Source organism: Manis pentadactyla, chromosome 10 (genome assembly GCF_030020395.1).
Source record: "Manis pentadactyla isolate mManPen7 chromosome 10, mManPen7.hap1, whole genome shotgun sequence".
In the NCBI taxonomy this organism is placed as follows: domain Eukaryota; kingdom Metazoa; phylum Chordata; class Mammalia; order Pholidota; family Manidae; genus Manis; species Manis pentadactyla.
Window position 1 is genome coordinate 102,693,311 of NC_080028.1, and position 25,686 is coordinate 102,718,996.

Sequence of the window (25,686 nt, forward strand, 5' to 3'; positions counted from 1 at the left end):
GCTTAAAACTAATTTTCCCTCACAACTGTAAAGCTATTGCCCCATTGTCTTCTTGTACCCAGTATAGCAGTTGGTGGATCTCATCCTGTTTCTTATAGGCAGTATCTCTGCCAGCCTTTAGGGGTCTTGTGAGCCCGGTGTTCTGAAATGTCATCCCAGTGTGAACAGATGTGGTCTTTTTTTCCATCTTCCCAGCACTTTGTGTGACCTTTTAAGCTGAGGATTCATGTTTTTTTTCAATTCCTGAATTTTACTTCCAAGAATTCCTTTGAATTTGTCTTTCTCTTCATTCTTTTCATTTTCTTCTTCTGGATCACCACGAAGAGAGATGTTGGACCATCTGGGTATATCCTCCATGTCTCTTGACTTGTCTTTCCTCCCTGCATTCTGGGAGAACTTTTCAGTTGTCTTTTAGCCCTGTAATTTGGCCATGAGCTGTATCCACTCTGCAAATTCAGCACTCCCGCTCATTTCTGTTCCACTGGTGTTTTAACTCTCTGTTGGTTAAGCCAGTACCCTTTTGCCTCTTTCTGGGGGTATTAGGAATGCATATGCTTGGACCTGCTCTGCTGGCCTGTGAACTGTTGCTTGGTGGCGGTCCTGTTCTCTGCACCTTGTCGTGTCTGCTCTGCGGATCAGTGTTCCTCAGATGACTGGTGCTTCTAGGGAGAGGCTGGATTTACACGGGATGTTTTCTGTAGCCTGTTAGGGTGGTACCTGCCCACTGCAGCCTTTTTGTAAGAATGAGACCATCCAGAAAAGCTGTGGGGAAGATGCTTTGGGAACTCCCTTCCTTGGCTCTGAGGCCTTCGGTTTCTCATGGGTCCACCAGCCCTGACCTCAGGTACTGCCCTGCCTCTCTGACCACCAGCTCCCACCTCAGGAAGACACCTCCATGACTGGCTGCCTGGCCATGGGACCAGGAGTGGAGGTTTGCCCAGCTGCCCCTGCCCCTGGCAGAGCTGTAACTCGTCACCTGAGGGCCACGCCTGTGTTTGGCACTTCCAAGCTTGGAGTTGCCCTTTTCTGCAGCCATATGGACTTGGGTTTTCTCTGTCAGTCCTCTAGCTGTCAAAAGATTCCTCATAATTTCTCATCCGCTGGGCGGGGGTGGAAGGGAAAGGAGAAATTGCTTTGTGTACAGAATGTGCCTTTCATACGATCTTACATTATATTTTAAGTACTGGGGTTACACTATTGGGTCACTTCCACCATTTAGTTAATAAAAAACCCACAGTGCTTTCTTTGTTCTTTGCACAAGCCCTGCCATGCTGGTTCTCCCCTCTCCTGTCCTTCTACACTCTTAAAGGCAAAATTCAACTTCTTATATTTATTTCTATTGAATTCCATCTTGTGGTTTGGGCCCTGTCTTCTTGCCTGTCAAATCTCTTTGAATATTGCTGAGTGTGTTTATCATATTAACCATCTCCCCCAACTTTGTGTGCCCAGCAGAGCTGACAAGATTCTCCTTTACACCTTCACTCCCATCACTGCCAAAAACCGCTCAACACAGCAGGACCCGGAAACGGGTTCTTTGCTTTAACCCCTCAAGGTTTACTTATTTATTCAACAAATACTTCAAAAGAGAACTGTTCTCTTTAGGTAATGCTCTTTGACAACATGTGAGCTCACCTCTCAGGAAAACAGTGGATCTAAATTCTATTGCCTTATCCTCAAAGGTATCATAGAAAATAGTCAGAAGCTAATACCGAGACGCACTGTCTCTTAACCCTGGCAGGTCAGCAGGTAATCACCTGCGTGCTTCCTGATCGCTCGGGCACACTGGTTTGTCCCCCTTGCTGAGAGAGGGTTTGATGTCATTTTGGGGGGTGGAGCAATGTATTGTTAAGCATACACACTCATTCTGGCGTGGAAGCCATTGTGTCCAACTTTGTAAATACTAACTCACCACGTCGCAATGGAGGAGGTGTGATTCCGATTTCATAGGTGGGGAAATGCCTCACCTGGTTACCCAGCTGGTTGTGGTGGGGTTTGTTTGACCGCCTGACTGCGAGCCCAGACCCTCTGCTTTGCACATGCTCCCTCTCCAAGCTCCCACCACCCTCTCCCCATTCCACAGTGTGGGATTAGGTTCAGAAAACGTCACCCTCTGCCCTTCCACTGGCAAGAACTGAGGTGAAATGAATGAGGTGACCCCCAGCAGGGGCCCCTGAAAGATGAATTGAACCAGCAGCCACAGTGACTGGGTCACTCCCACAGCTCGCGCACAGGGCTGAGCCAAAGCGTGACCGGCGCGAGTGACCCCGTTCAGGGAGCTTGTCCTTCGTGGGTACTGGTGCCACGACAGGCGGGCCTCCTTATCTGAGACCTGCGCAGTCCCAGGGACACTGGCTGGATGCTACTGACCAGTCCCCGTTTTCAGACGGGCGCGTCCCTGGAGTGGACTTGAGTTCATCAGGCTTCTCCATGCTGATGGTCATGTAGCCTGAGATGCTGTTTCTCAAAGTGTCTGGCCCAGAACGTGAGCCCTCTGAGTTGCTCCATGAAGCAATACTCCGTGGTCAGACAGGCTGGGAAAGGCTGCATGCCACACCTCCCTTGGGAAGATTCCCTTGCTAAAGCCCTGAGAAGGCCTGCAGCATTTGACCATATCACACGACCCCGCTCTCCCCCAGCTGCACACCCTGAGGGGGATTCTGGCCCTAGAGACATGCCTTTCTTTATGCTCACTGTGAACCTGCCCTGAGTGGATACCCTGCTCCTTTAGTCAGGCAGGAGGACACAGACCACCCAGGGAACCTTGTGCAATCTGCCTGGACATGCCCAGCCTCCAAATGCCTATGGGCACAGAAGTGGGTAAGACTGGTTGGCAGCTGTGGGCCGACACTAGGGTTAGAGGGTGAGTGAAACAGACATGGCCCCTAATACCAAGAAGCGTCAGGGCTGCATGTACCCACCATCTGGTGCCTCAATAAGGTTCTCTTAGTCACTCCATGAGTTAGGCAGTGAGATGGACACGGTGAGCCCTTCCACATCCCGGGCCAGCATCCTACATCCGAGGCCACCATCATCCTTTGCCTCCCAAGTCATCCCCCTGCCTCCACTCTTGTCACCCCAGAGTCTGTCCTCACTGAGCAGCCTCCTCAGTCTGGTTAAGAAGTCAGTCTCAGGCCCAGAACCCCTCCTTCCTAAGGCCCTCAGGGCCCCTGAGATCTGGCCTCGCTGCCCCCTCTGGCGGCCCACCACGCCTCTGCTCCCTGTGGCCCCAGACTCCAGCCACACTCATGCTCCGACAGGCCCCTTGTCTGCCCCAGCCATGATGATGTCATTCCCCAGCGTGACTGTCACACACGTAAATGTGGCAAGTCAAACTCAGATGAGTTGTACGTGTGAATACACTCTGGGTTTCAGTCTCAGGGGGAACAGAGCAGAGTATCTCATCAACAATGTTTATATTGATCACATGTCAAAATGATCCTATTTGGAATATATTAGGTGAAATATATTATTAAAATTAACTTTACTAGTCTCTTGACTTTCTTTAACATGGCTGCTAGAAAATGTAAGATAATATCTGTGGCCCACATTCCTGACCAATGTGGTCTACCCGTTGGACAGCGCTGTCCTGGATGGACAAGCCTTTATCTCCCCTGTCTCTGTGTTTGCTGTTCCCTCTGCCAGGAGCCCTGGCTCCCGATGCTTCTTTGAGTTGGTTCAATCATGTGGGCCTTGAATTAAGACTGACTCAGGCCTTCCCCAGCTGCCACACTGAAGGGCTCTGTCCTCTGTGCGACCTGCTGGAGTGTGGGACACTGTTCCCTGTCAGCACATTTCTTTCCTCGCATGAACCACACTGTAACTGTCACAATCTATTGACTTTATCCCCCAACACTGACTATATGCCAAGCACTATTCTAAGTCTTTCATGCATATTCACTTTCTAAAGCACATCACAACCCTAAGAGGTAGACATTTCCCATTTTACTGATGAGGAGACTAAGGGGTCCGACCAAAGGGTCTAGCCTCAGAACCTGCTTTTCTGACCTAGTGAGGGCAGGGGCCCAGCTTGCCTTGAATTCCCATTTGGCAAATGTTGGCACCAAATAAATATTTGTTAACAAGCTGTATGTCCATCAACCGATGACTAGATTAAGCAAAATGCAGTCTAGCCATACAAGGGAATAGTATTCAGCCATAAAAGGGAATGAAGTGCTGATACATGCTACAACATGGAAGAAACCTTGATGCTAAAGAAAGGAACCCAGACTCAAAAGGGTACATTTTGTAGGATTCCATTTATATGAAATATCCAAAGAGGGAATCCACAGAGACAGAAAGCAAATTAGGTTGCCAGGGGCTGGGGGAGGGGAATGGGGAGCAACTGCTAATGGGAAGAGGGCTTCTTGTGGGGGGAGTAAAATGTTCTGGAACAAGAGGGTGGTGACGGTTGTACAATGTGAATAAACCAAAACACACTGTATTGTGTAAATATATAAATATTGCATTAATTGAGCAAATCCACACAAAGGCAGGCGTGAAAACAGGATTCACCACCTTTCTCAAGGAGCCATCCTGAAATGCAGTGCACAGATGCAGAGTCAGGGCATGCCGAGTCATCTGCTCACCACGTGTTTCTCATGCAACTGCCGATGTGCCAGGCATTTTGCCAGGCATCACGTTGCCACTGCAAATAAGACAGATGGGGTCTCTGACCTCTGGGGCTCTCCAAGCACATGCACAGAGGTGATAGGAGTGTGACCCGGGGGCAGGGTCTAGAGCTCGTGCCCTGCAAGCACCCCCGCACTCTCCCACACACACCCAGGATCCCTGGATAGAATTCTGGAGACCCATGAACTTGGCTGGAAGAAATTACATCTTTATTTTCACTAAATCTAGTGAAAAGTTAGCATTTTGTTCCATTATGAATCCAGGTGACAGGCCACAGTCATTCAGAGACACTTCTGTCACCAACAGAAATCACAGATGTTTTCATATTCTGTTACGGCTTTTGTGAACACCTCAGAATATTGCTTGCATATCCCTATTTCAAAATCAGGGGAGTTTGACCCCAGTGCTGGGTATTGTTTGATGCATTATTAAGGAAGTACATGTTAGAATATCGTGATTTTCTAAATATCTGATAACTCTATTTCAGTAAAATGGTCTTCCTTGGTAATCCTCAGTACATTATTGCATGTATTTAAAACATTATTCTGAAAGTGGTCCAGATACCAAATGGATTCAAGAAAGCTGAGTAGCACTGCCCTGGCCGGAAGGGGCTGCTTGGAGGGAGTAGGCGGGCCTGAGAAGTCAGAGGGACAAACGAAGGCCGAGGTGGCTGTGATGGGAGGTGGCCCCCCCTCCGACCACGGGAGCAATGCTCATGCCCTTGGAGCAGCACAGGGCGCATGCAGCTTGTCATGTCTCATCCTCAGCTGCCCAAAACCATGTGAGTGGCCGTGTGCTGAAGGGAGGCACGATGGGCAGGCAGTTTAAGGGTCCTAGGATAAAGGACAGCTCCAGGAGGAAACGATCCTTCGTTCACCGGCTTTGGCTTGCAGGGTTGGCCTTGGTTGCTTGAGAACCAATTTGAGGAAATTAGGATGGAAGAAGCTCTAAGGAACTTCCTGAAGTACGCAGTCAGGGACGGCAAGCATCTTCGACTCTCCAGAGCAAGAGGGCGCACCCTGCATCAGGAAGACAGTGAGGTGGATCCCACAGAAACAGGCAAAGGACTCCTGTTATGAATGGCATGTCAGCCACAATGGCACGTTTCCTGGTTTTATTGGTCTGTGTCATAACCTCGACTTTACTGAACTGTAGTTCAGTGGTGTTTTTTATTAGAACTTCCCCTTCTTTTCCCCATGGCTGCTAATATTTCGTGTTGTAGCTCCCCAGTCTCACTTGTCACCCATTATCCATTACTGTCACCTGCCAGGATGTCCTTGGAGCAGACTCTTAATGGTGCTGTCCTGGTTAAGGAAATTCAATGTGATTGAATTGCAGCAAGGAATCAAAGTCACAATATCTGAAAGGGATGAATAATAACTAGGTATTAAAGCATATTGGTTATTTATTACTGGCAGAAGGCAGGAAAATATTAGCATGTAAGAAGCTGTAAATTAATCACTGCTGGTGATGGGAAACCTGAAAAAGTCACCCCTATCTTTGTTAACCATGTTTTGTTATTCGTGATGTGTCCCAAGTCCTAGTCTCTGTCCTTCATCCCAGCTTTCTAGCTGAAGGCACAGAGGGGAGACGAAGCCAAAAAAATGGTTAATCTCACATCCCCTGGTGTTTAAGAGAGGACGGTGGGGAGGAGGGTCTGGGAACTAACCTAGATTCAAATCCAGGCCATACCACTCCCCAGGAGTGACCTCAGACAGATCACTGATGTCCCCAGTCTGTGGAGAGCAAATGCTTCTAAGACCTTCCCATAGAATTGCCATAAAGATCAAACGAGGGATGGTCTGTCTACGTGTAGTCCCATGGCCAATGGCACCTGCTGGTGACCGGCAAAGGAGCGGAAGGCCTGACCCCTCAAAATGCTCCCTGTGGGCCAGTATTGCATTGAAAGGGCAGACTCCCAGGCTGGCCTCTGACCTCCTGTGCTAACCTCTGCATTCCTGGCACAGGGAACAGTATGGGCAAATGCAGAGGTGTGGGAAACCCAAAAGCCTTTGGGGTGGCTGCAGCATGTCTTCACCTTTCTGGTGAGAACATCTGTAGAGAAAGTGTAAGTCCCTATGGCCAGGATTCTCACCTGACCCCTGGTCTGCTGGCTCACTGCACCTGTGTGGGCAATATGTTGTTATTGACTATGTAGAGAGCTCCACCCAGTGCTCTGGGCTGTGTGGCTGCAGGAGAGCAGAGACTGGAGTGGTGGCAGCACGGAGGACAGAGACTGAGACAGCTGCGGGGGCGGAGAGGCCCAGAGGCAGAGACCAGCTTGCTGCATGCAGACTCGCTCTGAGTGGACAAGATTCTAGCACTTCACCTGCCACCGTGAGAATAAAGTTGAGTATAAACGTTTTCACCCCAAGAACATTCCATTGTCATTTTTCCGTCTCACTGAATCCAGAGTGAACTTGCTCAGGGCTGAAACCACTGGCAAGGCAACGTCACTGCACACAAAAGGATTGGAACCCACGGCCTCTGTGACTGTGTTTCACACTTTGGGGCTGTGACTCACCAAGTGTCCCTGAGAAACTCAGTGAAGTTCCATGAAGTACATTGGCCAAGTGTGGCTTCAATGGAAAGACTACTTAAAGTCTGTGTTCATTTGATCGCTGTCAGTGCAGTCGCCTTGTTCTAGAAAGCCTCTCTTGGTTTCCTCGGCCTGCCATGATGTGGTGTGCCTAACTGCCCTGGGGACTGAATTGTCTGTCCCTGACACCTGCAGCCCTCAGGTGATTACACAGACACAGGCCTTTAAGGAGGTAATTAAGGTTAAACAAGGTCATGAAATCAGGGTCATTGGCTCTGATCCAATAGGATTAGTCTCCTTACAAGAAGAGGCAGAGACTGGCATGTGCGCGCAGAGGACGTCCTGTCCGGGCAGTGGGGCACAGCAGGAAGGAGCTTGCACCAGACCCCAAGCCTGAGGGCACCTTGATCTTGGACATCCAGCCTCCAGAACTGTGAGAAATACCGCCTCTGGCTGAGGCTTCCCAGTCCCTGTGCCCACAGCCCGAGCTGAGGAATACGCTTACCAGCAGAGAACCGAGCACTGGAAGGGGCCTCCTTAAACATTCTGGCGGGCTTCTGAGCACCTCTGGCAAAGCCCTCCCAGGTGGAACCGGCTCTGGATCAGTGCACTGAACTGTCTTTTCTCCCACTTAGAGAGTGTTATACTTTCGAGGCCCCCTTTCCTAGAGAAGCCCTGAACCCCGACCCCCATGCTCACATCCCTCATGTTTGAAATTCCTCATTCTGGGGTAGTTCTTGTCACTGCTCTGAAGCAGGTGTTCAGAGAAAAGGTGGCCTGTTGCCCGGAAGATGACTGGTTAGCCAGAGAAGGGTAAGATTCCTCAAGGGAGGAACAACCTAAGACAGGCACAGTCGCACGGGGGCCATCAGGTGAGAAATTGGGGATCAACAGAGGTGAGGCTTAGAACCTCACCCCCCGTTTTGAGAGAAATCTTCTGCATCCGTGGACGTTTTGTTGCCCTTGTCTAGCTTGGATTAACACATAGTCTACAGGCACACACCTGATCATCTACATTTGCTCTCTTACAACACTAAACTATGTTTTCTACCTTTATCTTGCATCTACCTACCACTTCAGCATTTTATTAAAAAATAATAATAATAAGGGAGAAATGTGGGATTCACATATAAATCAAGTATAAAAATCAAACGAATAATCATATCTGACTTGATTGTTTATAGTTCATGATGCGTGATCAAAACTGAAAGTTTCTGTGATGACTGCCCTTGCACTTCACCATGTAAGAACTTATTCACTATGAAAGAACTTGTTCACCATGTAAGAACTTGTTCGTTATGCTTCAGAAGATTGGAGACTGTTGAGAATTAGGCTTGGGGTTGATTAATGATTGTGCATTGAGTCCCCTATACAGAATTTTATTGTTGTTAACAACCATTTGATCAATAAATATGAGAGATGCCCTCTCAAAAAAAAAAAAAAAGGTGGCATGTTGGACGCATCTGGCTGCCAAAACCTCAGTGAGGAGGATTTGGCACCCCACCCCGGGCTTCTCTCAGCCAGATGCACCTGAGTGTGAACAGGGCGCAGCCAGTCCCACTGCGGGCAGGGCCTCCCTCACAGTCTGATCTTCCTGCCTTTCCTGGGAGCAGAGTTTGATGGGACAAGAGTTAAGAGACAAGGACTCTGAGCCTTTGGTGGGAGGAAGGGGTGAGTGGGCGGTGTGTCAGGGGAGATGTCCTGAGAACCATCCAGCCTGCAGGTGGATGCTGGGCGGAGGATCAGCCCTTTCATCCTGTTAAAGATAATTCCTCTAGGGAAGAAGCAGGTGGCCTTCACCTCCCGTGGAGAGAGGACAAAGGCAGGTCTGGCCAGAGCCCTCTCCAGGACATGTCCCCTCCCACACCCACTCCCTTCTCTCCTGTACAGTTCCCGAGGGCCAGGGCCGTGTGCTCAGAGCCTCCTGGGGTTCCCTCAGGGCTGCCTCGGGGGGCACAGACGCCAATCTGGTTGGTCACTGAGAAGGCACTTCTTCCTAGGACGGACCTCTACACCCTGCAGCCGCTGGGAGGGTGACCCAAATGTGTATTCACTTTTCTGCACCCCCTTTGCCTGGGCCTGCATGCCCTAATCCCAAATATGTTCAAGGCCCCTTGGAGACCCAGGCCCCAGGCTGTTCCCTGAAGATGCTTTGCCCATCTTCACCTGCATTGAACCTTACCTTACCTGTCTCTTCCCTCCTGGGACCAGGACCCCTGTGCCTTTTAAGGTAAATGACACCTTTCTAATGGGATAGACCTGGAAGAAAGTTGCCAGGTGCAGCCTCTCTTCCCAGGTAACAAGCACATAACGGGGGCCTTCTGGGGACAGGTAAAGACTTTGGGGATGTTGGAACAGGGTAAGTATGTTTTACAGGCAGGACAGGTGTGAATTTGGGGGATGAGAGGGCAGGCTGAATAGTGCCCTCCAGAATTCATGTCCCCGTGGAGCCTCAGAGTGTTCCTTATTTAGAAATAGAGTCTTTGTAGCTGTAATTAGTTAAGGCCCAAATCCAATGACTGGTGTCCTTATAAAAAAAGGGGAATAGAGAGACACAGGGAAGGGGGCCATGGAGGCAAAGACTGGAGCGATGTATCTACAAGCTGAGGAAGCCCAGGGGCTTCAGAACCCACCAGAAACTGCGAGAGGGGCCTGGAACAGATGCCCCTTCCCAGCCTCCACAAGGACCCAATGTAGCCGGCCAATTAATTTCAGACTCCTGGCCTCCCAAAACGGGCCTGAGCAATTACCACCATGAAGCCACCCAGCCTGGGGCAGGTTATTCCTGCAGCCCCAGGAATGAGCACAGACTTTGTCTACCTTGGCAGTGCTCAATCTTCAAGTCCCCTTCCATGCCCTCTGCGGGGTGTGGGGGTGGGGGAGACGTCACGCCTAAACCGTGCCAAGGGCTTTTGCGGGGGGAGCTCATTCCCTGAGCAATTGAGCACACCTTCCCCACCCACTGAGCTTTCATTTCAGATATTATAATCGAGGCCTGGTGCACACACTGAAATATGCCCACCATACATGTATCGTATGCCCTTTAATTCCTTCTGGAAAAGGCAACCCATAGCCCACCAAAACAGAACATTTCCAAACCCCAGACAGTTCCCTGGTGCCGCATCCCTGCCAGTGCGTAGCCTCACACCAGAAGCGGCCCGGCTCTGGCTCAGGGAGGGGCAGCTCCGCCTGAGAACCTCACGCGGCCAGAACAGAGGGTCGGTGCTCTTCCTTAGGGGTCTGGCTGCTTTGGCTCAGTGCGTCGTCAACTGGCCCATGCAGCATGTTTCACTACTGGGTTTCTTTCCGTGCCATGGTTTGTTTAACCATCCCCCTGTCCTCAGACACTTGGGTTGTGTCCTGTTTGGGGCCATTAGGAGCAAAGTTGTCATAAATATTCGCATGCACATCCTCATGGGGGCATGTTTTCGTTTTTCTTGAATAAATACCAAGGGTCCTGGGTCATAGGATCCCAGGTCTTCCCTGGGTCACAGGGTAAGTGTATGTTTCATCTTACAAGAACTGCCGAAGCGTTTTCTAAAGCGGCTGTGCTGTTTGACAGGCCCACCAGCTGGGGAGGGTTCCGGCTGCCCCACGCTCTCACCACATTTGGTGCCAGCCAATTTTAATTTCAGCCTTTCTAGTGGATGTGCGGTGGGTTCTCATTGCTGTGTTAATTTGCATTTTCTGAGTGACTGATCACCAGGGGCTCTTTTTCATGTGCTTACTGGCCATTTGTATTTCTTCCTTTCCTACATGCTTGTCCAAGTCTTCTGTCCACTTTTTACTGACTTTTTCTCTTTACTTCTTGTCCCTTATATGTGCTGGGTACCATAGAGCAGCTGCACAGCTACACAAACAAAGAAGCCTTAAATCAGATTGAGAGATTATCATGTTCATAGATTGGAAGACTCCTCAGTATTGTTAAGATGTCAGTTAGGTCCATATTTACCTACAACTTCAATGAATTTCTGATACCAAAAGCTTTTTTGTATAGTATGAACAAATTCTAATATTTATATAGAAAGGCCAGGGACAATTTTGAAAAAAATTGAAAGAATATAAATTATCATACAGGTATTATATATATTATATATACATTGTATATTATACATATGTAATATATGTATATAATTATATAATATGTATGTATACATATATAATATACAATATTACATATATACATAAAGTGACTTCAAGGCCTAAAGTAAACCCACAATCATCAAAACAGTGTGATGTGATTTCTGTGTGAAGATAATAGATCAATGGATGAAATTGTCCCAAAATAGATCTACATCTATATAATCAATTACTTCTTGACAAAGTCACCAGAAAAATTCAAAGATTATGGGAAAATCTTTCCAGCATTGGTGCTAGAACAACTGGAGGGCCACACAGAAAAAATAAAACCTCAACTCCTACCTCACACTGAACACTTAGATTGAAACATAAAATCCAAAACTAAATGTTTCTCGAAGAAAATGTAATATCTTTACAACCTTGAGGTGAGCGAAGATTTCCTAGACAAGATCCAGGAAGCATTCACCACAAAGCTGTTTTAAAAAAAAAAGTCAATAAATTGGGCTTCATCAAAATTGAAAACTTAGAAAACACTAGCAGGGAAATCTATAGGTAAGCCCCAGACTTAGAGGAAATAGTTGCAACATACAGATCTGATAAAGGACTGGTACCCAGAACATATAAGCAACTCCTTCAATGAGAAGTAAAGAAAAACAAGTCTGTAAAAAGTGGGCAGAAGACTTGGACAAGCATGTCAGAAGGGAAAAAATACAAATGGTCAAAAAGCACATGAAAAAGAGCCCCTGGTGATCAGTCACTCAGAAAATGCAAATTAACACAGCAATGAGAACCCACCGCACATCCACTAGAAAGGCTGAAATTAAAATTGGCTGGCACCAAACGTGGTGAGGGTGTGGGGCAGCCGGAACCCTGCCCAGCTGGTGGGCCTGTCAAACAGCACAGCCGCTTTATATTCAATTTTCAGAAATTTGAGATACGTCTTTGTCCAGTTTTGTATTTATTTTTTTGGAGTTAATTAATTCTTTTGGATCTGTGGGTTGATATTTTTCATCTAACTCAGAAACATTCTTCAAGTAATTTCTCTTCCACAATTTATCTTTCTCCTTCCAGAATTTCTCCTCTCCTTTGGTTACATGAGTGTTAGATCGCTTGATGTTATCCCACAACTCACTGATTCTCCAGTCATCATTTTCAGCCTCTTTCCCCCTTGGTGCCCCAATTATATCATTTCTGTTGTCCTGTTTTCAAGTTCACTGAATTCTTTTTCTGCGATGTCCAAGTGGTTGAATAAGCCCGTTTATTGAATTTGTAACTTATATATTCTAACTTTTAGGTCTAGAATTTCCATTTGGTTATTTTGTTTCATATCTGTTTTCTTTAAATCTATGACATATTTATCATAGGTGTTCTAAAGGCTTTGTGTCCAAATTCCAATCTTTTTGTAATTTCTGGGTCTGTTTCTATTGACTGCTTTTTCTACTGGTTATGAGTCCAGTCTGTCAGCTTATGCACATGTCTAGAAAAAATTTTTCTTGAATTCTGGTTGTTGTGGATGCCACGTTTCTGGATTTTGTTGTCTGTAAATTGTGATAGGTTTTGATCTGGCAAATAGTTAACTTATGTATGAATAGGCTTGATCCTTTTGAAATTTATTTTTAAGCTTTGTGCATCTAGGGGAGTCCTTGTTCTAGAGTCAGAGCATCCCTGTATAAGACATGGACTTCCTAGGCCTTTGAAGGGACCTCACTGCAGCCTCTCCAGTCTGGCTACTTGGACCTCCAATATCTCTTGGTCCTGGTGTCATCTGAAACCTCTCAGTTTACAGCCCTTTGGTGGTTGTTCCCTGTTGAGCTTGTGGAAATCTTGCCTGTGTGTATGTAGTTGAGTGTTTAGCCAAACTGTCTTTCTCTGTGTATCTCCCGTATTGCAGACCTTAGCAGCCCTGAACTCTGAATTCTGTCTCCTTAGTTTGATGAGGCTGCCATGCACCTCTGTGCCCCACGGTATGTGTGATGCATCTGGGCAAAAAGCCAGAGTGATGTGAGGCTGACCTCATGAATTTACCTTCCCTCAGAAGCCACCTGTTGTCCAGTGACTACAAACAGTTGTTTCAAATAGCTTATCCCATTTTATAATAATTTAATATTTTCACTGGTACTCATAATGTGTTACTTTTCACCACCTCATGACTGATCTGATTTTACCAAGCCAGATAAAAAGTTATTATAAAAGATCTTCAATGACTTAAGATTTATTACAATTAGTATAATAAGACTGTCCCCAAATAAGACTTCAAGTACACCCAAAAGCCTCATTGTATGAAATACTGGAATTTTATAAGAAGTAATTTGTGGCCTTCATCCTTACTTAGCAAAATAAGAATCCTTCCTTTGCTTTACAGAAGGACTAGCTAAAAATAAACAGCATTCATCCATAACCCATTTAAGAGATTGGAAGATGACTGTTTGAAGTGGAGGTAGGCGATGGGCAGCAGAGCCCCAGATCCCCAAGCCCTGGAAGTTGTTTGCGGGTGGGTTCGTCAGTGAGGGTTGAAGTGAATGGACCACCAAGGTGTTGAAGCATGTGTGAGCATCTGGGGCCCCTAGCAAGACCAAAACAAAATGAGGGCCATCCCAGGGTGGAGTATGAGTACCTTGGCCCACTTGGGGCTCAGTTACCCAGAAGAATCTTGAGTGTATGGAGCCAAAATGGGAAGTTAGGAACTCCGTCAAGGGCCAGCCAGGTGAGATCCAGGAGAGACTAGCACATGTCAAAGCCAAGCCCGGGGAGGTGTAGAAGAGGAGGGAACAGGTGAATCAGTAACCTGTCTCTGCAGGCACCAAGGACTGAGGTGCAGGGGTGCTTCTCCGTGAGCATGGGAACCACCTGGAGGCTTGTCAGAAAGAGCTCTAGTTCAGAAGGCCTGAAGTGCGATGGGCCCACCACCAACACTCTAATGGGTGAGGAGTCTGAGCCAGTGAGCCAGGGAAACTTCTCACATGGGGAATCAGCTGATGTTATGGCACAGGGGAGACTATGGCACTGAAGCCAGTAAATGGGGAGGAAAGGGTTTGATTTCCACAGCACAGTTAACCCATACCATTTAATCCTAAAAGCTGGCTGCACCCTTTGGGGCTGACAGTTACACCTGAGGCGGTTCAGGCTCCCAGAAATCTCAGCCAAGCCCCTAGGAGAGCCACCAGGAGCTGGAATGTGTGCTTTTCCTACTTGCTCAGGAGCCCAAAGGCCAGCAGAATGGCAATATGCTTCCATTTTTTAGAAAAAGAGAAAGGAAACAATCCTCAAAAACTCTATTACCTTCTGCATAAACTTTTGCAGAAAGCGTCTTGTGTGCCTTGACAGACACTGAGTCTAAAGTTCTATGCTGCAGATTCCACCAGGGGGAAACCTGGCTCATGTCCAAAGATACTCATGTTGGGGGAGCCCATACACTGCTCCTGTGCCTACACACAGCGTGTGTGCACAGCCATGAACTCTGCACACATAAAGGATGCATGCTCACCCCATCCACACATGCTTTGACTTCAGACACTGATGCGAACACACTTTGGTTGGTTGTTGGCATGATTCCAGCACCAGCCACATGGGTTGGGTTTTTCCTCAGCATGTTTAGGACATTGTTAAATCATGTTTTAACTTCACTTGAGTTACACTTGGAATAGTCCATTTCTTCTCCATAGGGTTTGAGGTCTTAGTTCCGGACTTCGGATGTGACTGATGAACTCTTACAAGGATGATAATCAAAGCTCCCATTTATTGAGCACCTACTGTATTCCAAGCACATGCTTTAGAAATGATTTACTCATCACTAAAATTCTGTTAGCTGTGGGCATTGCTTATCCTATTTTACAAAGAAACTGGATTATTTATAGATTTCTGTTTTATAGAGAAACCAAGGCTAGGGTAGTTGGAGGAACAGGGAGGGTGTTGGGTTTTACACATTTCATAAAATGTAAATACCACCAACTTGTTCTTGCACTGATGTCCAGCTTCAAGCAGAGTAACTAGGCTGTTTCTAAGCTCTTCGTGGCTTTTCCCCCCAGCCTCTCCCTTCTGCCATAGAGACAGCCAGGCCTCTAACCAGGCCAGTGTCCCCACCTGCCCAAGAGGGGACATCTGAGCCATATCTGATTCTCTGCCCAAGTGAGTGCCCTGACCCCCTTGTCCTTCCAGGTCCGAGGCTGCCTCCACTCTCCAGGTTTTGGGGGCAGCCAGCGAGGGCAGGGACCGCAGGGGTTAACTGGGCAGGGCGATCTCCCCTCTCTGCATCTGCAGGCTGGCTTCCATGGCAACTTCATTAGCAGCAAGCTGCTAATTAACTTTTGTATTTATGATCAGAAAATAAAATCATTGGACCTTTTTGAAATAGGATTTTATGAGTTTTGGCTCTGGCAGCTGAGTCAGCAGTCAAGGGCCTGTACTGTTTAGAACTACAGTTTTAAAGCGCAGCTGAGTAAAGCAAATAACGCTGGGCAAGAGGTTGAATTCTGAGTCCTTGGGCAGGCCTGGGCCTGAACAGGCTTCTGGGTCTCAGTGGGACAGACCTGGGTCCACTGTGGGAGCAGTGTCTGGAGAAGGTGCTCCTCTAGGGCTGGACTTTAGGGCTCCAGGGTGCGGCTCGGACACCAAAGCAACTAGTCCAAGCCAGGAGTGTAGCATCTCTGAAGTCCCTGAGCTCCCACTGGGCTGTTTTTATTGCAAAGCCAGCGATTTTGTGTTCTTATTTCTTCTCATTCTTCACCCACGAGGTCAGACTAGAGCCCCGCTGGGTGTGTGAGCAGGAAGCTGTCAGATGCTGCATGCTTTCACATATGACTCCTGCACCTTCCCCAGTGGCTTAGAACGCCCTGTCCCACATGGCCTCAGGTAGCCTCTTCTCGGGGGCTGCCCAGGAGAATTCAGGTCCTTCTGCCTGTTGAGGCCGGCAGCCTGGTGTGGCGCCCTCGCGAGCCCTGTGGGAATGCCCTCACTGCGTCATGGAAAGAAGTCTACCATCTCTGTTTCTGTCTCTGCAATGGAGAGTGTTTTAGAATCCCAGCATTGGTGGGCACTGGGAGGGTGTCTGCCCCACCCTGGAACACGGTTGGATGTCCATTCCCCTGCGACCTCCCCCAGGCCTGGGCAGTTTCCCTCAGCCTGTTTCCAGCGGGGTTAAGCTTCCTGGTGTCATAATGGCTAGTTTTCCTATGTGAACTCGGAAAGATCGGCATTCTCTGCGGGAGGAAAAGGCAGGTGGGAGCAACAGAAAGATCGGTGTACAGATGCAAGACCAGGACAGGCCCTGTGCCTGCCTCCTCTCACTGTGGGGCTGGACCTTGGCGTGGCACACCTCCGCCTCCACACCCCCTTCTGCCATCAGAGACAAAGAGACCCATTCTGCAGGGCAGCTGTAGGGGGTGCAGCATGAGGGAACCGTGCTAAGGGCCCAGTTGATCCTGCACATAGTCAGCACCGAGCCATTCGTGCATAGTTCTAATTCAGCCGGTCGCCCTTTTCCCCACTTGGTACGTGCCTCCACTGTGAAATGATGGGGTGGGTGGTTGCAATGGCACCAGAGACCCCTCCCAGCCCTGAAATCCCATTACCTGGGCTCTGACCACGTAAGGCTGAACCTGTGTGCTGTACTCCCCTTCTGCTGACTTGCTCGGGAGCCGTTGCTCAGTGGACAATATCCCCGTGAGGTCCACAGAGGAGCAGGTCACCCGAGGGGAGGCCACCCCATGGGAGACACAGTGAGTACTCCTTCTGTCCCATACAGAGCCAGCTGAAAACACTTCCTGCCCCTTACCATGTGCTGTGGGTGACTGTGAGTGACCCCAGAACTCATGGGTCAAAGCCCCAGTAGGATGGCATTTGGAGGTGAGGCCCTCATGATGGGATTGGTGGTCTTATGAGAGGAGGAAGGGGTGCCAAGGCGCTCTCTGGGAGGGTGTCTGAGGGGCAGAGGGTGTCTTCCCACGCACCAAGGAAAGGCCCAGTGCGGACACAGCGGGAGGTGCCGCCGATGAGCCGGGAAGCGGTCCCACCAGACCCGCAATCTGCCAGCGCCTCCATCTTGAACTGCCAGGCCCCAGGACCATGGGAAAGGAAGGCCTGCTGCTGAGCCGCCCAGCCAAGGCGTCCTGGGAGCCAGCCGAGAGGACTAAGATACCTGCTGCCTGGGGCACGTCCGCGACCTCCCCGAGCTGCGGCTCCCTGGTGGCAGCTGCCGCACAGGAGGCTGTGAGAAGAGGCGATGTGGCTAGGCCGGGCTTCCCTTCACCGCATTCTGGAAGCGGTCGGCTCTCGGAATAGAGGCCAGAACGAGGATGTCCCGAGAGGCTCCCTGAAGCTCCTCTCTGGCCAGAGGGGAGCTCATCTCCTTCCTAGCACTTGAGTTCAAGCCTGCAGTTAGGGAGCAGGGCGGGGCCACCCTGACAGGAGGACCCTGGCCTGAGCATACGCCACATACAAAAGAAACCAAGGACTCAGAGAATGTGCTGGAAGATACCCCTCTGCCCCTAGACCCACCCCTACCTCTGTGCTGACCTGCATGAGCCCCACCCACAGGCTCCCTGACCCTGGCTTCTGCTTGTGTTGGGCTGATGGGAACACAAAGGACAGAGGCTGGGCGTTTTGTTCCCTGGGGTGGCTGTCCTGTCAGGAAGCCTTCCCGGATGACGGGGCCCTTCCGTCCAGGCCGAGTTGCCCAGGGTCCTCCGCTCCCTGCTGCCCCCTGCCACACCGTTGCAGATTGCCCCTTCCTTATACTCTGCCAGGCCCAGCTTTACCACGTCTGCTCCCTGCCAGCCCTTCACTGAAGCAGCCTCCTGTCTTGCCCAGGATCATCCAACTAGTCAGTGGCAGCCTGGCTGCAGCTCCCTGCACTTCACCTGCCTGGGTCCTGTCTGCAGGCGCTCCAGGAGGAGAGAGGGCAGTCAGGGAAAGGGTCCAGTGGGAGGAGGCGCTGAGCAGGGAGGGCCCTGGGGCCGGACAGGAGTTTGACCAGGAGATGTGGTTGGGGATGTTTGGGCTGGGTCTCCGAAGGAGTTTCCTCTCAGTCCAAAATCAAGGTAAAATGAAGGCTGGGCTGTTCCTCCTCCAGAGGCACTGGGGAGGATGCTTCCTGCCTCTTCCCATTCCTGGTGGCTATGAGTGTCCCCGGCTTGTGGCCACGTCCTCCTGCTCAGCTTCTGTCCCCACATGGCCGTCCTTCCTGTGTCTGTCATGGAAGGCCTCATCCTAACTTAGGTACATCTACAAAGACCCTGTTTGCCAATAAGGTCATATTGTGAGGTTCTGGATGGACATGGATTTTGTGGGGATGCTGTTCAGTCCATGTGGAAGGGCATAAACAGATGGAGGTCCAGGTGGTGGGAAAGGCAGGGGGCAGATGTGAGGCAGGGAGAGTGGAGGTGCCGAGCAAAGGGACGTGGTCACTACTCAGCAAGTAAAAGGCCTAAAACGACACCTTGACACCCCAAACATTGGCAGGGACACAGAGGAACTGAGCTCTCATTCCCTCCTGGCAGGAGGGCGGCGTGATGTGGCTGCCTTGGAAAACGATGTGGCTGCCTCTTACGGAGTGAAGCGTGCATGCACCACATAACTGGGAGCCTCCCCAGATATTTACTTCAAAGAAATGACAATATACATCCACACGAAGATTTTCCCAAGAAAACAATCCAAATGTTCGTCAACAGGCAAACAGATAAACCGCGGAACGCACTTTGATGGAATTACCCTTGGGAACAAAACAGGACGCGGCTGGACCACAAATGGACATGCCGGCAAGCAAAACAACACCCCTTCCTGTGCCATCCCATTCCTCTAGGGTCCAAGGGGAAACTACCGTGGGGCAGGAGGATGGTTGGGGCTATGCTCCTGTGCTCCATTTCTTGATTGGTTAAGGGATGTTTTCTTTTCAAAACTCACTGCTCTGCATGCAGCTGACCCGTTGTACTGCAGTGTCTTAGAAAAGGAAGGGGGAGTAGGAAGTTCCCTTGCCATTGATACAGGCTGGGAAGTAGGAATTCAGCTGAAGCAGTAGATTTCGGCTCTGCTGTATGGGGCTGGGGAGTGGAGTGGAGAATCTTGGGGCAGCCATGTGATGTGGAGGTGACCTCACAGGCTTCTAGGAAGGGGTGGAGCTAGCCTTTACGGGTCTCCTGTGCCCACATCACCTGGATCCATCCAGCCGCCACTCTCCCTGCCCCACCCCTTCCCTATGAAGACAACTTCCTCTGGGAGTTGTACTGGTCATCTGCCTCCCAGAAAGGGGTGATCTGTGGGCAGCCTGCAGAGTAAGGCCACACTGGAGAAGCAGGCAGAAGACAGGTTGTCAGAGAGGAGCTGGGTCAGGGGTCCAAGGTGGGTACCAAGTGGTGGCAGCTGACAGGGAGTCTAAGATGTCGAGAGGAGAACAGTATGATTGTGCATTTGTCTCCGGCCAGCTGGTGTGTGACTTGCAGAAGCATCTTCTGTGGAATGTTCTAGGCCCCACATGTCCCACTGACCAGGCTTCCTCCTGGGTGCAGTTCAGATTGGGACTGTCCCAGGTCTGATGCAGCAGCAGGGACCAGCAGGAAGGACAGTGCTGCAGTGAGGCCAGGCTCCTGCCCGCTGGGCAGCCCCAAGCCTCACCACTCCCCCATGGCAGACACGGCCCCGGTTCTCTGCAGCACCTGCCTCTCAGAGAGAGCCGTCCCTTCTCTTCTCTCGGCCTCCGCACTCTGCAGAGAGTCACCCACAGACTCTGCTCAGAACAAAAATAAAAAGGGAAGTGTAGCAGCCAATCCCAGCCCCCACCTCTGCCCCTGCTAAAAATAGAGGCCACTGAGGGGGTGTCGTGTGGGCTTCCGGGGGAGGCCACAGCTCCCTGCAGCATCATTTCTGGGGGCCTGGCAGGCAACTTGCGCTGGAGGAGAGGGAATTTGAGAGGACCCCAGAGAGACCCCTAGCCAGACCCAGCACAGAGCTAGTTTGCAGAAACGTGAGTACATTTTCCAGCTGGCCGGTCCCCTCACCCTGAGGCACATGTGGGCCCATGCAGGGAAGCCACATCCTTGTCAGAGTCCCCTGCAGCTTGCTGTTGTCCACCGTGTGCTCTAATGGTTTCGCGCGTGTTGCTTTTCATTTCTTAATTTCTTAACACGGGGGGCTCTTAACAGCTGGCACCGGGGAAGTTTTGTGTCATGGCTTTGATGGCACGAGGGTGGACCTGAGCCCAGAGAAGGCTGTCCATAAACCCCTGCCGATCACTGCGGACCAGAACGCTCTCATTTGTACGTGCTGGTTTTTCTAAACTTCATTCTGATGGATGACAGTGCAAAGGGCAGAGTACTCAGAACGTGTTTTTGATGAGGGAGCGAGATGCCCAGGGCCCAGCTGGGTGGAGAGGAAGTGTGCACAGAGCCTGCTTCCAGAAGCCAGAGCTCACAGCCCCCCAGTCTGCCCCATCGGGGATCCCACTCTCCGTCCCCTGCAGAGCACCTTGCTGCAGCTTCCTCCAAGGTTTATTAAGGTTCTGTATGCGTTTCTTAAGAAATGAGCCTGTGCTAAACATTATCCCACAGCTAAGCAAGGCCCACAAGGAAAATGGAGTGGGAAAGAGGCACTGGAGAACTGAACCAGGCAGGAGGCCCTGATTCTGGATTTTGGAAGAAAGGGAACAGCCTGCCAACTGGGCCCCAGAGCAGTCCTTGGAGGGCTTCAGGAATCCATTAAGTCCTGTGGGGTAAAGAAACATTTGCAGCCTCCCAGGGGGTCTTATGCTTATTGGAGACTTAGTCTACTTTGGGGGGAGGGGACAAACTGACATCCCTAGTTTTAAGTCTGTGATCTCAGAGGCATCTCTTAAAATGAGGAAGAATGATGAGTTCATAGTATCCCAAAGTCACACAGCAGATGACATCCCTCGATGCAGAAATTTCGCTGCCTGCCAGATGAAGCCCCAGCCTGGCCTGCCACACGCCTGAGTGACAGGGTGGCCAGCCTTCAAGCGGGCTTTCAAAATAGATAAATGCAGAGCTCCTGGCCGGCACACAGGCAAGAAGAGGGAAATGAACAGAAAAGCAGCTGGTTACCCCCACCCCACTGCTAACGAGGCTTGTCTGTGCACCCCAAGTCTGTCCCAGTCCACCGTGTCTGGGCGCAGTTCTGAGGGCATCTTAATTACTGGTGATTGGATCGTTTGGCGTGCACAAGAAGGAAAGGCTTTCCAGTCTGCCTGTGGTTTATAAGCTTTTCGCCTCCATGGCAAGAAGCTAGAGATGATCTCTGAGCACAAAGGTTCCCAAATTCCGGTCACTTACTTTCAGAGACTAGGTAAAGTATTTCCATCACAAATGTGTAGGAAACCTAAAACATCGGAAAAACACGGCTGGTATTTGCTGGTGCCTGTAGTAGAGAAAGTGAAAAGAAACACCCACCAGCCTCCAACCCCAACAGATTCATTTAAGACACTTTTTCACAATTGATCATTAAAAGAGAGGTGTGCTACAGGACTCTCTCCTTAGAAGGAAAATTGGTGTATTTTGAGATGTTTTGCGACATTGCCCTCTTGACTCCCTTACCCTGCACAGATGCATGGAAAATATGAGTCTCGGTGTTTTTAAGTTTCAAGTTCCCACGTGTCTCTCAAACAGGTGAGCCGGCCTGTGGGAAATCACTCAAGCTGGTAGGCCAGTGGCTCAGGTCCCGGTGGGGAGTGGGAAGGCTGCCTAGGCACTGCCCACTCTGGCCAGACCCCGCTGTCCTCTGCTGCTGTGCCCAGGCTGCCCGCCCCCGCTGTGGGCCTGCCTGGACTGGGCCTCGCTTCACTTCTCTTTCCTCTTCTCGGCTGCGCACCTGTGCACACTAAATAAAACCCCGAGTTCCTCTTCCCTTTTCTCTGCTCCCATCCCCTCCTCAGGCCCTCACCACACCTCCTTTTGCAGCCTCGGCTTCCCTCTAGCCTTTTCCGTGACACAGCAGCTCACAGAGGCCACTCCCCAGACTCCCACATCATCCAGGGCCCCGGTTGGAGAGCTGCTGAGTGGGTGCACCAAGCTCACTCTTGGCCTGGTGGGGCTCCAGGCTAGACACCTCTCCCCATAGGGGCCATCTAAGGATTACGGTTAGTTTTGGTTTGGGATCTAGCATCTCATATGTGCACAAGAAATTGTAGCTGTTTTCATTGGTTTGGTTTGATTGATTGGGGTGAAATTCACATGACACCAAGTTCACCATTTTAAAACTATTCAGAACAATATTTAGCACATTCGCAGTGTGTGGCAACAAGCACTGGGATATGGTTCAAAAGCATTTCCATCCCCCAGAGGAAAACCCCGTACCAGTCACTCCCTCCTGGCGACCACCAGCCTCCCTTCTGTCCCTGGCTTGCATGCTCTGAACATTGCATGTCAGTGGAATCACGCAACATGTGGTCTGCCTGGCTCTTTTCACTCCGTGTGATGTTTTTGAGGCTCATCGTGCTGCAGCAGGGTCAGTACCCTGCCCCGGCTCTGGCTGCCATCCTAAGGGTGAGACGTCTGTATTCCAGGGTTCGCTGGCTTTGTGGGTGCAGGGCTGCCAGGACTGGGAAGGAACCCGGAGCAGGGAGAGGTGGACAAGCCAAAGCTTGCTCAGTGCTGGGATGCAGCCAACACGGGCACCTCTCAGAGCCCTTCCTGCACCCTGCTGGGCCCCAGGGCAGCTCCGTTGTGTGGGGGACTGAGCCCCGGAAGGCCCCCATGTGGGAGAGTCAGGCATCTATGGCCAGCCCTCCTGCACTGCCATTTGGCTGTGCTCCTGAGAACAGTACAATTAATCAAGCCAGCCCTTGATTACCTGAGTAATAGGGGATCAGAATAACATAGAGCTAGTTGAAATGTGGGGCTGCACGGGCGGCAGGATAGGAGGGTCCATTCCAGGAGAAAGCTGCTGCTTTCTCAGTCCTGGGGAAGGAGACCCTCTGTGAGTCTCACTTCCTCCTCTCTGTCTCTCTCTCAGAAGCCTGATGTTTAATTGGACGTACACCTATTTTGCTGTCAACATAGCAGATGCTCAATTACTGCATTTTAACTGACCTGCACCCTGGTGTCCATTTGGCAAGCGCTGCAGGACAGAAAGTCCAACTGGTTTGAATTTCACTCCTGTGTCTGCCTCATCTTGTGTGGGAAACACCCGTTATAACAATAGTGGCAATAAGTGCACCAGAAGTAGGCATCATGCTTTCTTCCAAAAACATCTCCACTACCTGGTGTGATGACTAGGCACACAGGAGGGCAGATGGAACAAATAGGGTGTCTGGAACCCCACAAACTGGGCCATCAGTCCCAGAGGACTGGGAGCCGGTTGCTGTCGCTGTGCCGCACTTGCCCCTGCGTCGTCTTCTGAGTGAGCAACGGGGCTGACTAGCAGGACGCTGCTCCTATTTCTCTGCCCAGTTCAAAACTGAAAGTCACTGTTGTGTCCTGCAGTTTACCAACACCAGCATCTTGAGCGTTCCCTCCTCCCGGGAAGCACAGCCTAGGCAGAGTGACCCTGGATTAGGTCACACACAACCTGAGCAGGACCACAGAGTCGGTGGAGGGCTTTCCCAACCCTTCTGTGCCGCAGCAGCCCCTTCTCAGCCATGGCCTGCCCCCCTCCCTCGCCATCTGCAGTGGGTTCGTCCTCCATCTCTGCTGCTGAATGAGTGCCCACTACGCGCCAGCCACTCGCAGCACAAGCCCGGTGCCCTGCTTCACCAGCAGTGTGCCGTCTGAAGGTCGGCTGGTGAAGTTACCCTGAGCTTCCCATCCCCTTCCACAGTGAGGCTTGCCCCAATGCTGGCTGGAATTGGCTCATCCGTTTCCAAAGCATTAGGATTCCACAGACTGGAGTGAGCTCTCCTTCCTACTGCAGATTGTGGCAGTGGCCCCAGGAAGGGGCACAGGGCACAAGTCACTTATTGCCGTGACACTGATGCGATGTCAGGAGCACCAGCCTGTGAGGAGCTGCCCCCCAACAGGATGCAGGACCAGCAGGCTTTCCTGCATTTCACCCATATGGCTTATAAGATGGTGTGTGACAAAAGGGTCTGTCCCTGCAGGTCAGAAATTGGAGGGATGCATGTCCTAGACTCCTAATCCCTGAGTGATTGAGAGTGCAAGATAGATTGGTGCTGGGATCTGAACTGCAGGCACAGCAAAACAGGCTGGGTACAGATGAAGGGCGTATGATCGCGTCAGCAGGCTGTCATGGCGAAAACCTCACCCCGCATGCGGAGATAAAGGTCTTACCTGCTGAAGAGAGGGGACTAGAACAAGGAAAAGAGCCAGTGATTACCCACTGGAAATCAATCACTTTATAAATATTAAATGCCTACTTGTGTAGAATATTTGCAGGGCCTCAGGCGTACAGGGAAATATGAGATGGGCCATTGCCCAAAGGGTTGTGGACAATGTGGCAAACATAGAGAGATGCTAATGGCACCAGCTGGGTGAGTTGCAGGCCAGAAATCCAGTAGAGACTGAAGACAAATATCTACATTCTGTTAATTATACAAGGCTCTAGGCAGAGTTTGCCCCTGCTTCTGAGGGGCCACACTAAGCGATAGTGAGTAAGTGCCTACCATGTACATGCAGCAACCTTAAGGTGGAAGTGCTGTGTGCCCAGTTTTACAGACCAGTGAATGGGGGCCCAGAGAGGTTAAGCAACACACCCAAGGCCACAGAGCAGCAAGTGGAAGGTCTGGATTCAAACCCAGGACTCGCACATCAGGGGCCTATCCTCTCCACCATAAACAGATGGAAGGTGTCAGCTCTGGATTTCTGCGGCCATCTTTGGGTGTGACTTTCTTTTTCCTTTGAGTAGAGTTGGATTCTGGTTATCCTTCCCCCATGGCCCATCTTTTTTGGTGGGAATGTTGTCACTTCACACCCCCAGGCACAGCATATTTGAACCTCTCGAGGGCAGGAGCTGCATCCTCCTTGTGTGTGGGGTGCTGTGCATGTGGAACCCCGCATACCTAGCTATCCAAGTCTTCCACCGAAGGGGCCTTCAGACATGGCCACACCAGAGGCCCCAGGCCCCTCCCTCCTCCTTCCTCGTGCCAGGAGGTCCGTCCCCCTTCTGATGTCTGAGGAAGTACTGGCCTGGCCCCAGGCCTTGAACACCTCCGATTAAAATAAGGAAGTCTGAGGTCTACATGAAAGCCGGGTCTCTGCTTCCTCCCCAGAGTTCCCACCAGACCTGAAGGCCTTTCGAGAAGGAGGCGCAGGGAGCCCTGTGCAGCCCCAGGAAAGCTAGAGCCTCCTGCCTCCTCGGAGCTTTCCGCTGCCGGAGGCGACCACCCTGGTCTCAGGAGTCACTGTGCTTGGACGGGCGGTGGGGGAAGCTGGAAAGAAAGCTGGAGGCAGCGACACCCCACCCCCAGCGTCCTGTGCCCTAGCGGAAACCCTGGAACCCCGTCTTGTAGGTACTAACCTAGTTGCTTGGAATCGTTGGCAGCT

The 25,686-nt window shown here is 50.6% G+C and overlaps 1 protein-coding gene across 5 annotated transcripts in view; it reads left to right on the forward strand.

The window, feature by feature from the left end:
* The window catches only part of CARD11 (caspase recruitment domain family member 11), a 100,945-nt gene that overhangs the window by 27,487 nt on the left and 47,772 nt on the right, over nucleotides 1-25,686 (forward strand). Inside the window, exon 1 of one of the 5 annotated variants that reach the window (XM_036933040.2) lies at nucleotides 20,072-20,201. The exons of the other annotated variants lie outside the window; for them this stretch is intronic. The gene's annotated coding sequence lies outside the window, so the exon portion shown is untranslated. Of the gene's footprint in view, nucleotides 1-20,071; nucleotides 20,202-25,686 lie in introns of those variants that run through there. 5 annotated transcript variants of the gene reach the window in all.